Source organism: Salmo salar, chromosome ssa17 (genome assembly GCF_905237065.1).
Source record: "Salmo salar chromosome ssa17, Ssal_v3.1, whole genome shotgun sequence".
Lineage (NCBI taxonomy): Eukaryota > Metazoa > Chordata > Actinopteri > Salmoniformes > Salmonidae > Salmo > Salmo salar.
Genome location: NC_059458.1, coordinates 60,573,505 through 60,587,507, shown reverse-complemented (window position 1 = coordinate 60,587,507; position 14,003 = coordinate 60,573,505). Strand labels below are relative to the sequence as shown.

At 44.1% G+C, this 14,003-nt stretch overlaps 1 pseudogene; it reads right to left on the bottom strand.

Annotated features, from left to right (window-relative positions):
• Positions 1-9,461: 9,461 nt before the first annotated feature.
• LOC106576251 (uncharacterized protein K02A2.6-like) lies at positions 9,462-12,855 on the bottom strand (annotated as a pseudogene).
• Between the last annotated feature and the right edge of the window lie 1,148 nt (positions 12,856-14,003).

Genomic DNA, 14,003 nt, shown 5'->3' with positions numbered 1-14,003 from the left:
TCTGACAACTCCAGCTCCCCCAGGAGGGTGGAAACCATAATGTTACATCACTACATCGGAGGGCCAAGGTGTTGTCCTGAAGCACACATCCATCAAACCTCCATTGGCAGCCTATGTGTTTTCTTCCTCAGGGAGAATTAGAATCACCTCTCTCTGTTGACTCTCCTGCTCTGTCAGACCAATTACCCTTTAACCCAATGAGATAAGACTAGAACTGAGTTTCTCAAGGACACAGTCAGTTTGCCTAAGAAAATTAACCATTTCCTCATTCTTCACAGGAGTCACAGGAAGAGAGCAATGTTCACACAACCACTTGTAATCTGTTGACTCTGTTCTCTGTTCTTCTTGACCTCACCTTTCCCACTCCGGTTTAACCCATAAGAGTCTAAGCCCTGTCTAAGCCGGGGAAGTGTGTGTGTGTGTGTGTGTGTGTGTGTGTGTGTGTGTGTGTGTGTGTGTGTGTGTGTGTGTGTGTGTGTGTGTGTGTGTGTGTGTGTGTGTGTGTGTGTGTGTGTGTGTGTGTGTGTGTGTGTGTGTGTGTGTGTGTGTGTGTGTGTGTGTGTGTGGGGGGGGTTCTTCTAAGCTATATGGAGTTGATTTAAGGTCATACCAAGGATCATTTTGCTGTTTGATATAAATAAAAACAAATATTCGATGACAATTTTTATTTGGCCTTAGTGCTATTAGCCTTAGCCCATACAAACGCATCGAACAACAGATAATCCCAAAAATGTAACATGTATTTAACCCCTTATTTTTGTCACTTAACAGTCTCCATACATACTGTACTTCCATAAATGTTTTCAACTGGCACAGAGGGACCTTCAGACGAGTCTTGCGAGGCCTGTGGGAGTCCGAGACATGTACATGTTTGTGAGAGTCATTTTAGTGTGTAGCCTAAACTATTCGGACGCTACAGACAGAAGTTGGCAGATCGGCTGTACCGACTTCAGACGAGTCCCAAGGCACTTGTGGGGGTCATAGAGCAAAATGGAGAACACCACCATGTTCGTAGGAGTCTCATCTTTCCATAGGTGGATGCAGTGGATTGAGAAGCATCCAATGCAAAAAAAAACATATCTCATGCTTAAACTGACCCATTTTTTTTGTATAATGCTAATTTGATTTACGAGGGGGCGTGTACATCAACCTTATTTCTTTTTTTAAACAAGAGTAAGAGAGATATCTAAAACATAAAAACCTAATCTCTTGAATTTTAACCTCTAAAAATCAGCCACCGTGAAAAGTCTAGAAACTAAAGTGGGTAGCCAGTAAGTGTGTTTTAATGCATTCAGAAGAGTTTAAAGAGGGATCTGTGAAGAGCTGTGCACAGCCCAACAATAAAGAAACAACAATGAATGAGCTCATATCCAAGGATAGTGTAGTGACATCAGCAGGGTATCATCAAGGTGTAAAAAAGGGCCATTCAACTTTCTGTGACAGACAGGCCGTACTTTGGTCAAAACACTACTGTCCACACTATAAAACCCTAGCCTTCTCCTTCATGGGAAAGCTTTCATTCATTAGCCCACTAGCCCGTTACTCCACCTCTCCTGTCTCCAGTCCCCCACCATGTGTAACGTACAGCGTGTGGCAGATTTGGAGTTTACATAAGCGCATAGCTTTCAACTGGGCTAACCTCTGAGCTGAGCTCTGGGACGCTTGGCTTGTGAGGAGGCACTGTAGGCAGACGTATTGCACCATCAGGCAGTACAGTCTCCTCAAACACCCACTCTGCCTCAACTCTGGACCTCAGCTCTCAACGGTCCAGCGCAGGGCCCCAATGCTAAAAGTTAACAGGCAGGCCTGACGTCAACTCTCCAGATGAAAGGTAATGATCACTGACACATTATGGGAATGTAATATGTTACTTTGGATGCTGAGCGTTTTTTTATTGGTGGAATATTATATATGTTTTTTTGTGTTTTAATTTCATTGTGTTGTCATTGTAAAGATATAATTCAATAACACTGTAAAAAAAATAACTTAATAGAACAACTTCTGGCTTTGGTCCATGAGTTCATTACAGGTTCAAGACACTGGTGACTAGTCCAATATTCAATATGGCAAAGAAACATGCTATCAAAAAATGTATTCTGAAAATAGCATTCCAAAGGCCTCATTTTTCTTCCAGTTAGCTACCTGTACTAAGTGAGAGGAGACTTCTTGACATAAAACACTGTTGTTCATTCTTCAGCGATTCACACTGGTTCACATGGGATCAATGGTTGATGACGAATGGGACAGATAATGAATGATAAATTCCCCGGTTCGCTCTGCTAAGGGAAACCACATGTGCTCTCTCTCTCTCTGTCCTGATCTGAGTCCCTCACTTGAGCCAGAGAAACAGAGAATAAAAAATGTGTGTGTGTTTTCAGAAGCACAAAAGGGTTCTTTGTTGTCACCCTAGCAACCACAGGTGAATGACATCATCCCCCTCTCTGTGACTGCGGCAAATTGGAATTAAGCGGTCCGGTATGTGTGACGCTGTGTGTGTGTGTGACCTTGGTGATTGAAGCCATATCAGTGTGTGTGTGTGATTGTGTGTCTCGGTATCAGTTTTCCCATGAGAGAGAAACGGGGAAACACATTACCAGGTAACTACTGACTCCCTACCCCCAACCATTGGCCCAGCTACATTCAAATATTTTACCTAGAGCTAAAACAGGACAGTTCATGTTAAAACACAGACACAGACCTTTAATGGAGATGAGGAGACATGAATATATTCACATACATTCATGACATCATTCATACAGCTCCCACCATGAGGTTGGGTTACACACGGCAACCATAGACAACACACCGTTCTCACGTCACCAGGACTGTTTAACACACAAGCTACACACATGATAAACAAACTGCACGGAAGCACTGGGGTTAAGTTAGCATGTTAGCTACACACATTATAAACACACCACACAGAAGCACAGGGGTTAAGTTAGCATGTTAGCTACCCTCACAGAATGACAGAGGAGTGTGAGAGAGACTGTTGGCAGCGGTGGAGGGCTATAGGGTTACCCCTGCCAACAGAAGCCAGTGTTTGCCTGTCCCTTTGTGTCCCTTCTCTCTACAACACGTGACACAGAGACACGTGTATATCGTTCACACACACACACACACACACACACACACACACACACACACACACACACACACACACACACACACACACACACACACACACACACACACACACACACACACACACTGAGGAACAGAGTGTTTGTCACAAAAGTAATTTGGGAAGTGGAAGCAGAATATCTTAGCATGACACAGATTTAAATAATGTAAATGCATTGGTTGGTAGAGTGTGTTGATATACAGGTGAGTATGCTTTTTGCAAGCCTTTATACTGTATATGGGAAAGACAGAGAGAGTCAGATTCACAGATTCAACTACAAAGACCAGGGGGGGTTTCCAATACCTTGCAAAGAAGGGCACCTATTGGTAGATGGGTAAAAGAAAGCAGACATTGAATATCCCTTTGAGCATGGTGAAGTTATTAATTACACTTTGGATGGTGTATCATTACACCCAGTCACTACAAAGATACAGACGTCTTTCCTAACTCAGTTGCCGGAGAGGAAGGAAACCGCTGAGGCCAATTGTGACTTTAAAACAGTTACCGTTCAATGGCTGTGATAGGAGAACACTGAGGATGGATCAACAACATTGTAGTTTCTCCACAATACTAACCTAATTGGCAGAGTGAAAATATAGAAAGCCTGTAGAGAATACAAACATTTCAAAACATGCATCCTGTTTGCAACAAGCCACTAAAGTAATATTGCATGAACTTTTTGTCCTGAATACAAAGTGTTATGTTTGGGGCAAATCCACATTACTGAATACCACACTCCATATTTTCAAGCATAGTGTAGGCTGCATCATGTTATGGGTATGCTTGTAATCGTTAAGGACTGGGGAGTTTTTCAACAGCAAAATATAAGAGGAAAACCTGGGTCAGTCTGCTTTCCACCAGACACTGTGACATGAATTTAATGTAATTTTCACGTGACTATTTATTACATGTGAAACTGCAATTCACATGTGAGGTGAAAACATGGTTTTCTCATCACATGAGAAAAGGTGGCGTTAACATGTGAACTTTAATTCTAATACGTGACATTTTAGCTCAACATGTAAAACTGCAAATGTAATGTTGTTTTTTAGTAAGAGTGATGCCACCAGCCGAGATTGTACTTGAACTACTATTGGCAGAAAGCCAATGCGGTCCAAGAATGCAGCAGAAATCAGATTACAGTCACCTGCACAGCGCTTCATCAAAGGAGCCTTTCTCAGTTGGTCTGAGGTCAAGATTATTGCAGGTGGCAAACGACATTTCTTCATTCATTATCTCCACTCAGACTGGGACTATTGTTCATAATCTACTCCTGCCTGGAGGCTGAAAGTCCAAGCTATGAGGGATGGAAGGCAGTGACAGTTTCAACCATGGCAGTATGGTATGTTTAGAAGCACACAAACAGTAGTCTGCCAGACAGCAGAGAGATGAGAGGAAACGATAAGAGTCGACAGACAGCGTCAACAAGGGGAAACTCCAACTACACATCCTGCCTGGTGACAGAGGAGTGTCAGAGGACATCTTGGTTGAATTTATTAACACTGATGTCATGTCAGGGCTGTTTGTGTCTGAAATGGCATCCTATTCTAGTCTATAAATATAAAGTACACTACTTTTGACCAGGGCCCATACGGCTCTGGTCAAAAGTAGTGCACTATATAGAGAATAGGGTGCCATAGAGCTCTGGTCAAAAGTAGTGCACTAGAATGCCATTTTGGACTGTCCTTTGGGACTCCATTGTTCGAAACACAATTCTAATAGAATTGGAGGGGTTCTAAAGATAGAATGGAAGTACTTTTCATTGTGATGTATCTACTTTTGTCAAGGTGCCCCTTGCTGACATCGCTAAAACAGGTTCATGAGGCATATGCTCTATTTTGAAGAGACATATTTTGGATTTATCGCGTGTCACGCTGAGCTGAGGGAATGATTCCAGAATAAATGCTGTAACTTTTGTTTCAGGGCACTCGTAATATAAAAACTGAAAAGAGCTGTTGAAAAGCTTCACCCCGTAACAGAGGAATAAAAATAACAATATATATTTTAATATCTGCTCCAGTAGTGTTCAATACATCACTGGGCCCTCTCTCGCTATCTCTCTCCCCGCAGGGCATATTGAAATGGCCTAAATAGATGCAGGTTGGCATTTATTGTCATCAATCTTTCCCTGCGGCAGATCTGCAGAATGGTCTCTAGCTGGCACAGCCGCAAAGTCATAAAATCTGATTTTAAACCACACTGCTAACCATAATGCCAAACCCTAAACTTAAATTAAGACCAAAAAGCGAATTTTTGTTTTCATGAATTTTTACGATACCGAATATTTTTTACTTTGCTGCTGGCCCATCTAGTGGAAATCGCTCAGTTCTGCCTCGAGGACAATAAACGTCAACGTGCTAAACAGACGGCCAATCTGGCAACCTGCTGAGCCAATCAGACTGTGGGGTTAGAACAGTACGCAGCAGTGCTCTTGGGGAGAATCCATTGTCTAACCACAGATGGAGTAATACCATCAGTAAACAACACTAATAATAATCATGTATGAAAGGCTGTGGGCTCTGGGACACACAGGCAGTGGTGTTCTTTCTGAGGAAACAGACACAACCTAAAGTAAAGTCAATATTTAGGTTGGCCGTGTTTTATCGCAGTCACCCGCCTCACCATTCCTCCCTGCTGCTATAGAGGCTAATTATGGAATTAGTCATAGAGAGAGAGTGAAACAAGGTGGTGTAGAGTACAGCGCATCACTCTAGGGGAGCAATGCTTTCCCATGTGATGCCACAGCTCGCACACACACACATGCACCCTGTGAACAAGGCTGAGAAGGGTTGGTGGACACAGACACAGACAGAGCTCCCTGGTCTGTAGACAGTGGACATCCTCAGTAGAGGGAGTACTGGTGAGTAAAGGGAGAACTGGTGACCCTCTCATATGACTCAGACTTAATGAGTGAAAGTACATTTATACCCAGACTAACTACTACACATAGTAACTACTACCCAGACTAACTACTACCCAGACTAACTACAACCCACACTAACTACTACCCACACTAACTACTACCCAGACTAACTACTACCCACACTAACTACTACCCATACTAACTACTACCCACACTAACTACTACACATACTAACTACTACCCACACTAACTACTACACATACTAACTACTACACATACTAACTACTACCTAGACTAACTACTACACATACTAACTACTACACATACTAACTACTACACATCCTAACTACTACACATACTAACTACTACCCAGACTAACTACTACACATTCTAACTACTACACATACTAATTACTACCCAGACGAACTACTACCCACATTAACTACTACCCACACTAACTACTACACACACTAACTACTACACATACTAACTACTACCCACACTAACTACTACCAAATAACTGCTACCCACACTAACTACTACACATACTAACTACTACCCAGACTAACTACTACACATTCTAACTACTACACATACTAACTACTACCCACACTAACTACTACCCATACTAACTACTACACACACTAACTACTACACATACTAACTACTACACATACTAACTACTACACATACTAATCCCTCACAGTGACCCTCCTCCGCATAGATTAAAAGGCAACGATGGAAAAGTCAAATACTCAATAAAATAAACTGTCTAAATGAATTTTGACTAGAAAATGAAAAATGTACATATATTATGTGATAACCCAATGACAAAATACAATTTTCCCCAAAATTTGAATCTAACTAATGCATTACAGCAATATATGGCCACATCAGTATTTTTCACCATCAGTGTAGCTGAACCAAATCCGCAATGTGTATGATGTATGCATGGAGTATCACATCTGGGGAGTACTAATTATGATACCTACTATTATATAGGATGATAGGATCACACAGAAACTGACATGCAGCACACGTGACTTATGCAGACAGGCTGCTGATAGACACAGCTAGAGACACAGCTTCCTGTTTAGTAGACTCTCCGAGGGAGTATACTGATGTCCTCCTCCGATGAATCACAGTGTTTAGAGAGAGAGCCAGAGGAATACAAACCCAGACTTTTGCAGTCTCATCCTATCCCCCGCCAGTCACCCAGACAGTGACAAACAGTCTCAACATCATCCTACCACCCCTCCGCATACTTGAATGAAAACAGCAGTTCAATAAAGATTGACACAGCTGTTACACAACGGTTACATAAGCTGCTATAAGTAATGAGCCGAGTGGAGACACGACTGACCCATTAAAACCCAATTGTGACTAATGTGGAAAAGAGAAGGGGACAAACATTAGGCAACAGTATTCAAATGAGAAAGTGCATTCGCTAACTAACATACGAAGACCTCACCCTCATATCAAGTTTAACAAGAGATGAATAAAGCGCGATATCCAAGTCAGGTAAAAGTCTGATTCTCCTATATGGGTCCAGTTTATCTCAATGTACAACCAAAAACCCTCAGCTGTAGGGAGTTAAGCAACATAGAGAACCAATTTCACCTCCCACCCGTTTCCCTGCACTCCTCCCCTCGTCCCCCTGTCCCTCCTTGTACACAACCTTCCCTGTATTCCTTGAATAACAGAGCTCTGCGGTCGACAGCGGCTTCTCATATTTCGGTAATTAACTTCATCAAGGGGTAATCAGGCGATCTCGCTCAGTGCAGCAGGGAGTAAAATAATACCGCGACCGCCACCTCGCTCCTGGCAGGCAGTCAGACAGGAAGTGCTTTAATCAGGGCTTCCTGTGCAGCTCGCTGCGAGAGGGCCTTGTTTTGTCTGAGAAAGGGAGAGTAATGCATTCACCAGCTGTTGCTAGGACCCATGGCTGCAGCTGGAGGTTTAGGGCTTAGGGCCCGGGAGGAAGACTGAGTGAGAAGTTCAGCACTGGCGAATAAGGGGAGCATCAGAAGCGATATACTACTTTTTATGAGCCAGAATCCCGTCATATATCATTTCCAGGTAGTGGGCCTAGTCAATCTTTAGCATTATGTTGACATGGGTTAACACTACACAGTTTGTCATGTTTGCATGGGGCCTCATTTTGACTATCACATTCTCTTTCTGCTAAGATAAAGACCCCTAAAGGCGTGAGGTTTGGTATCAACACACAGATGTCCAGATATTTGTCCCGCTGCAAGGGATTTTTTGTTGTTGATTGTACATACCCAATGGTGGAGTATTGTCAAAAAAGACAGAGAATGCCTGCCTCATTCAGTGTGTTGGTTGGCCGTACTGCAACCCTTAACACCCACACAACAACAACATAACAAGAAAGTCATGTATGAGTTACAAGGCATGCCCAGCTGGACAAAAGATGCATTAAGGACGAAACATGAGCTCACTAACAGTCACATCTATGTATACAAACCGGTTTTCAGGCACAAACAGTTCTGTCAATGTCTCTGGAACAATAAAGGAACCATTCTGGAATGTGATGCGTCACCTTGTCTTCAATGTCCATCAGGCATGGATATCGATAGCAACCATCAGGAGCTGTTTTTTTTTTCGGTAACACAAAACAAACCGTTTAAGGACAGCCGAAAGGACAGATTAGACAGTTCAGCATTGTTTCAGCATGAACCAAGTGATAGACAGGGTATGAACTCACCACAGGAAGGCCACTGTTTGTTCTCTCTCTGTGTGTTGATACCAAACCTCACGCCTTTAGGGGTCTTTATCTTATCATATGATGAGGTGGCCATGTCCTTGTCATGTCTTGCTCTTTCCCTCTCTCTCTCTCTCTCTCTCTCTCTCTCAATCTCTCTCCCTTTCTCTGCATCCTGAATCACAGTCGATAATGCGAAAGTTGTCCAGACATTTGTCCCGCTGCAAGGGATTTTTTGTTGTTGATTGTACATACCCAATGGTGGAGTATTGTCAAAAAAGACAGAGAATGCCTGTGTGTCTGACATCACTGTATAGTGTACATACAGTGAAATACATTCATATCTTGATATCTACTGTAACTGGTGGTATTTGATATCTACTGTAACTGGTGGTATTTGGTATCTACTGTAACTGGTGGTATTTGGTATCTACTGTAACTGGTGGTATTTGATATCTACTGTAACTGGTGGTATTTGGTATCTACTGTGACTGGTGGTATTTGATATCTACTGTAACTGGTGGTATTTGATATCTACTGTAACTGGTGGTATTTGATATCTACTGTAACTGGTGGTATTTGATATCTACTGTATCAGTGTTTTATTTTATTTTCAACACTTTAGAACTTCTGCTGGTGTTACTGTGAATGTAAACAAACAAAAAATGACAGTCCTTATTTATTTTCAACTAAGTCTGCTGTTCCAAACAAACACTAACACCACAAACCTCTCGGTCTCAACTACAGAGTTAATCTTTCAGGGGGCTTGTGACTACGTTGTGATCTGCGCAGTACTCCTGGTGTGCCACAAGACACAGGTAAGGCGTGTCCCAGTGGAGCTGGGTCTGAGGAGACAGGAGCGGGTTGGGTGTTTGTGAGAGGAAGTCCAAATACCCCCTGCAGGAACAATTGAATGTCCCTGTTGCTCAGATACTGTTTCCTGTGGGGTTTCCACTTGTATACTACCACCCGAAGCTGTTCCATCTGAAAACATGGCATTTTCTTTGTCATAGCGAAGGCGAATGTGGTCCTGGTGTCTACGCATGACTCGACCATCAGTCAGTTTGACCACTCTGACTCAGAATGGTACTTTGCAACCAAGGTTGGCTACTTGTGAAGTTGCGGATGTAGACAGTGTCATTGGGTTTTAACTATCTCTCCTTCACGTGGTGGTCATGTCTCTCTTTTTGTTTCTCCTGCTTCCGTTCCACTCATGCTTTGATATCCGGACGCAGTAGATCCAGGTGAGCTTTTGGCTTTCTGCCCATCAACATCTCAGCTGGATCCTGTCCTGTTGTTGTTTGTGGCGTTATGCAGTACTGGAACAAGAACCAAGAGAGCTTAGTTGTGATGGTTCCCCCAGTCATCTTTTTGAGCCCCTCTTTCAGTGTCGCTAAGCCGTTCGAGGCTAGGTGAAACGGCGCACTGCGGACATGGCGAATCCCGTTTTACCGCATGAATTCTTGGAACAAATCAGAGGTAAAGGTTGTTGCATTGTCGGACACAAGAGAGTCAGGCAGGCCATGTGTTGCAAACACCTGCCAAAACTTTTCGATGGTTGTGGTCGCTGTGATGTTGCTCATGATGTGAGCCTCCAGCCACTTGGAGTGCGCGTCCACCATGACAAAGAACATGGGGCCCACGAAAGGGCCTGCAAAGTCTATGTGCAGCCTGGACCATGGCCGATCAGGCCACTCCCACAGATGTAGTGGCACGGGTGGCGCCATCTTCTGGTTGATCTGGCACTCAGAACATGATTTCACTTTGTTTTCTATTTCCTGATCCATGATAGGCCATCAAATGAAAGATCAGTCTAAACTTTTAATTCGGGAGGCACCGGGGTGAGCCTCATGGACCTCATCCATGACTTGTGAATGGCCAGGGTGTGGAACAACCACTCTGGATCCCCAGAGTATGCAGCATCCTGCACACTCAGCTCCGTTTTGCGCTTGGCATAAGGTCTCAGTCCATCATCCTCTATTACAGGAGGCCAGCACTGCATAAGGAATCTTTTCACTCGGGCCAGGATAGGATCCCGGTCTGTCCATTGTTTGATCTGTTTGGCATTCACAGGTGAGTTTGACAATCTCTCCATTAGGAAAATTGTCTCAGGAGGCACCACGGTTGTGGCGGGTATCTCTGGTAGTGGCAGACGGCTGAATGCGTCTGTTTTTCCATTGTCCTTCCCCGCTCTGTACACGATAGTGTACTGGTAAGCTGACAGTGTGAGGGGCCCAGCGCTGTATCCTTGCTGAAGCCATAGGAGGAATGCATCTTGATTCACTGAAAAGGCTCATCAGTGGTTTGTGGTCAGTGCATATGGTGAAATGACAGCCGGAAACGTACAGATGAAAGCGTTTCACAGCAAAAACTATGGCCAGACCTTCCTTGTCTAACTGTGAATAACCCTTCTCAGCACTCGTCAGCGTGCGTGATGCCAATCCAATGGGTTTCTCTGACCCATCCTCCATCTGATGAGAGAGTACTGCCCCGACGCCATAGGGCGAGGCATCACATGACAGAATGATCTCTTTGTCTTGGTCAAAATGAACCAGCAGTTGTGCTGATTGTTGTAGTGCTTTCACTTCCTTGAAAGCTTTCTCTTGAACTGGCCCCCACTTCCATTTACAGTCTTTGTGGAGCAGCTGATAAATTGGAGCCAACACTGTTGACAGCTCAGGGAGGAACTTACCATAGTAGTTGACCATTCCCAGGAACGACCTGAGCTCAGACACGTTCTTGGGATTTGGAGCATCCTTGATTGCCCTGACTTTGTCCTCCACAGGACACAGACCCTGTGCTGTGATCTTGTGACCTAGGTATGTCACACTCTGTGCTTGTGCACTTACAACGCTTCAGACGCAGCCCTGCCTCAGAGAATCTCTTTAACACCTGGTCCAGATGGAGGAGGTGCTCCTCCTCCGTCTCCCCTGTAACCAGGATGTCATCCAGGTACACTGCTACATGAGGGATCTCCTGCAGCAGATTTTCCATTGTCCTCTGGAAAATGGCAGGACTGGATGCCACTCTGAAAACCAAGCGGTTGTACCTGAACAAGCCTTTGTACGTGTTCACTGTGACATACTCTTTTGAGTCCTCGTCCAGGAGGAGCTGTTGGTAGGCGTGACTCATGTCAAGCTTTGAGGACGTCTTGCCTCCAGCAAGCGTCACAAACAGGTCCTCCACCCGTGGCAGCGGGTAAGCATCCAGCTTAGAGGCCCTGTTGATGGTGAGCTTGTAGTCCCCACACATATGCACCGTGCCATCACTTTTCAGAACGGGAACGATTGGAGCTGCCAAGCGGGAGAACTGAATGGGAGTAATGATGTTTGTTTCATGCAGCCGCTCCAACTCATCCTCAACTTTCTTTTTCATGGCGTAAGGCACTGTCCTGGGCTTGAAAAAGCGAGGCTCAGCCTGAGGATCCACGAACAGCTTAACTGCAGTGCCCTGCAGTGTGCCCAGTTCATCTTTGAAAATCTCAGGGTACTTTTGAATGACATCCTCAGTCACTCGTGTGTGTTTTATCTCACCCCAGTTCAGTTGTATTTTGGTGAGCCAAATAGTTCCAATGCTCTCTTGAAAGTCAGTGTGGCTTCCCCGAGCAAACGGCGCTGTATGCTGTCCTCATTAATGCCACAGACTAATCTGTCACGGAACATGTCCTCTAACATAGCCCCAAACTCACAATGTTCAGAGCGCTCACGTAATTCAGCAACAAATTTAGCAACAGACTGACCTGTTTTTTCTGAAAATGGCAGTTAAACTTGAACCTCTGGACAATCACTGAAGGCTTTGGATTGTGGTGAGTCTGAACGAGAGCTACTAGATCCACAAAAATAATTTCTCCCGGTCTCCGTGGCATAGCCAAATTCCTCATTAGCTTGTAGGTTTTAGCCCCACACACGCTCAAGAGAATAGAGCGCTGTTTAGCCTCATCTGTAATTCCATTTCCAATAAAAAGTGTCACAACCTTTCCACATATTCCGTCCAGTCCTCGCTGTCTTCCACAAACTCAGTGATAGTCCCAAACATTGCCATTATAATGCCAACTTGTCCTTGATCCTCGTTAGCGATTTCCACGTGCTGCTGGTTGTCACCGTCAGCGTTGCCCTCCAGCAGCAGCTGCTCTCTGTCGCTCATTAAGCTAGCTAGCTAGCTAGCTGACTACCTCCATTGTTTCTTAGCTAGTTAGCACATCGCCCTGTACATGCTGATCCAGTTTTATCCTCGTCGCCAAAAAGATGTAGTAACTTGACAAAGAATGCCCACACGCAATTCAATATTACTTTCCTTTACTAATAAATAAAAGGTGTACAGCCATGTACAAACGGTACAAACACAGCAAAGTGATACAGCCCACTCAACCTGTGGTAGAGTCGCATTGAACAGGTACAACTCTGGGTGATGACATCTCAAAGGGGAAAGGTCACTGTCAAGGCCAATGCCAATAATAACCATGAACACATGAACAGCAATTATATTATACTGCAGGTAAGTACAATAACATATTCAATGTAATTATTTATATAGTGTCCACATTATAACACACATCAACTCTTTCTCTGTGTGGATTTTCCTAACGCCCCGTTGGGACATTAAAGAGTTAAATAATATGATTTTTTCCTTCACTTAGACTTTCTTACTTAGTTGTTTATGTCCAAGCAGGGGCATTTGGTTTTCTCTGAAAATCACCTGCGTCGTGCTTAAATTTTCTCCGATTTCACTGCAGGAAAAACAGAGTGCCACGTCTCTCTGTTGACAAACAACATGCCATGCAGACGTTTCTGCTGGCTCGCATGGCACTGCCACACGTGGTAGCTCCTCTCTACGTTGTCATAGGATCCTGGCAACCAACGACACAGCGCAGACCAGATAAACAAACTCCTGACATCAGCTCTGAGGTGAAATGGGGTCATGCAATTTCAAGATTATCACACATTTCACACTGTGTCCCTACCAGTCCAGTTTTGCCCCTGCCCTACCAGGTCTGAAGCATGTTCTGACCTGCTTTGGGAGTTTAACCCTACCTTACCCCAACTTGCCAGCGACACACAAGCAATCAATCTCTAATCAATTCAACAAAAGCTTGACGTTTTTCCCAAGTGTTCTGTCACTGCTTGAGGGGTAAACCAACCTGCCCTTGAGTTGTCATGCTGTAATATTGTGTCTGATAAACCATAATGAGAAGGGGAGTTTTCCCTTTGCCTTTCTCACGCCGGTCATAGTGTATGTATTGAAAGCCCAGCGGATCAGCTTACCACTGAACTGAACTGTAAACTCAAGTGGAG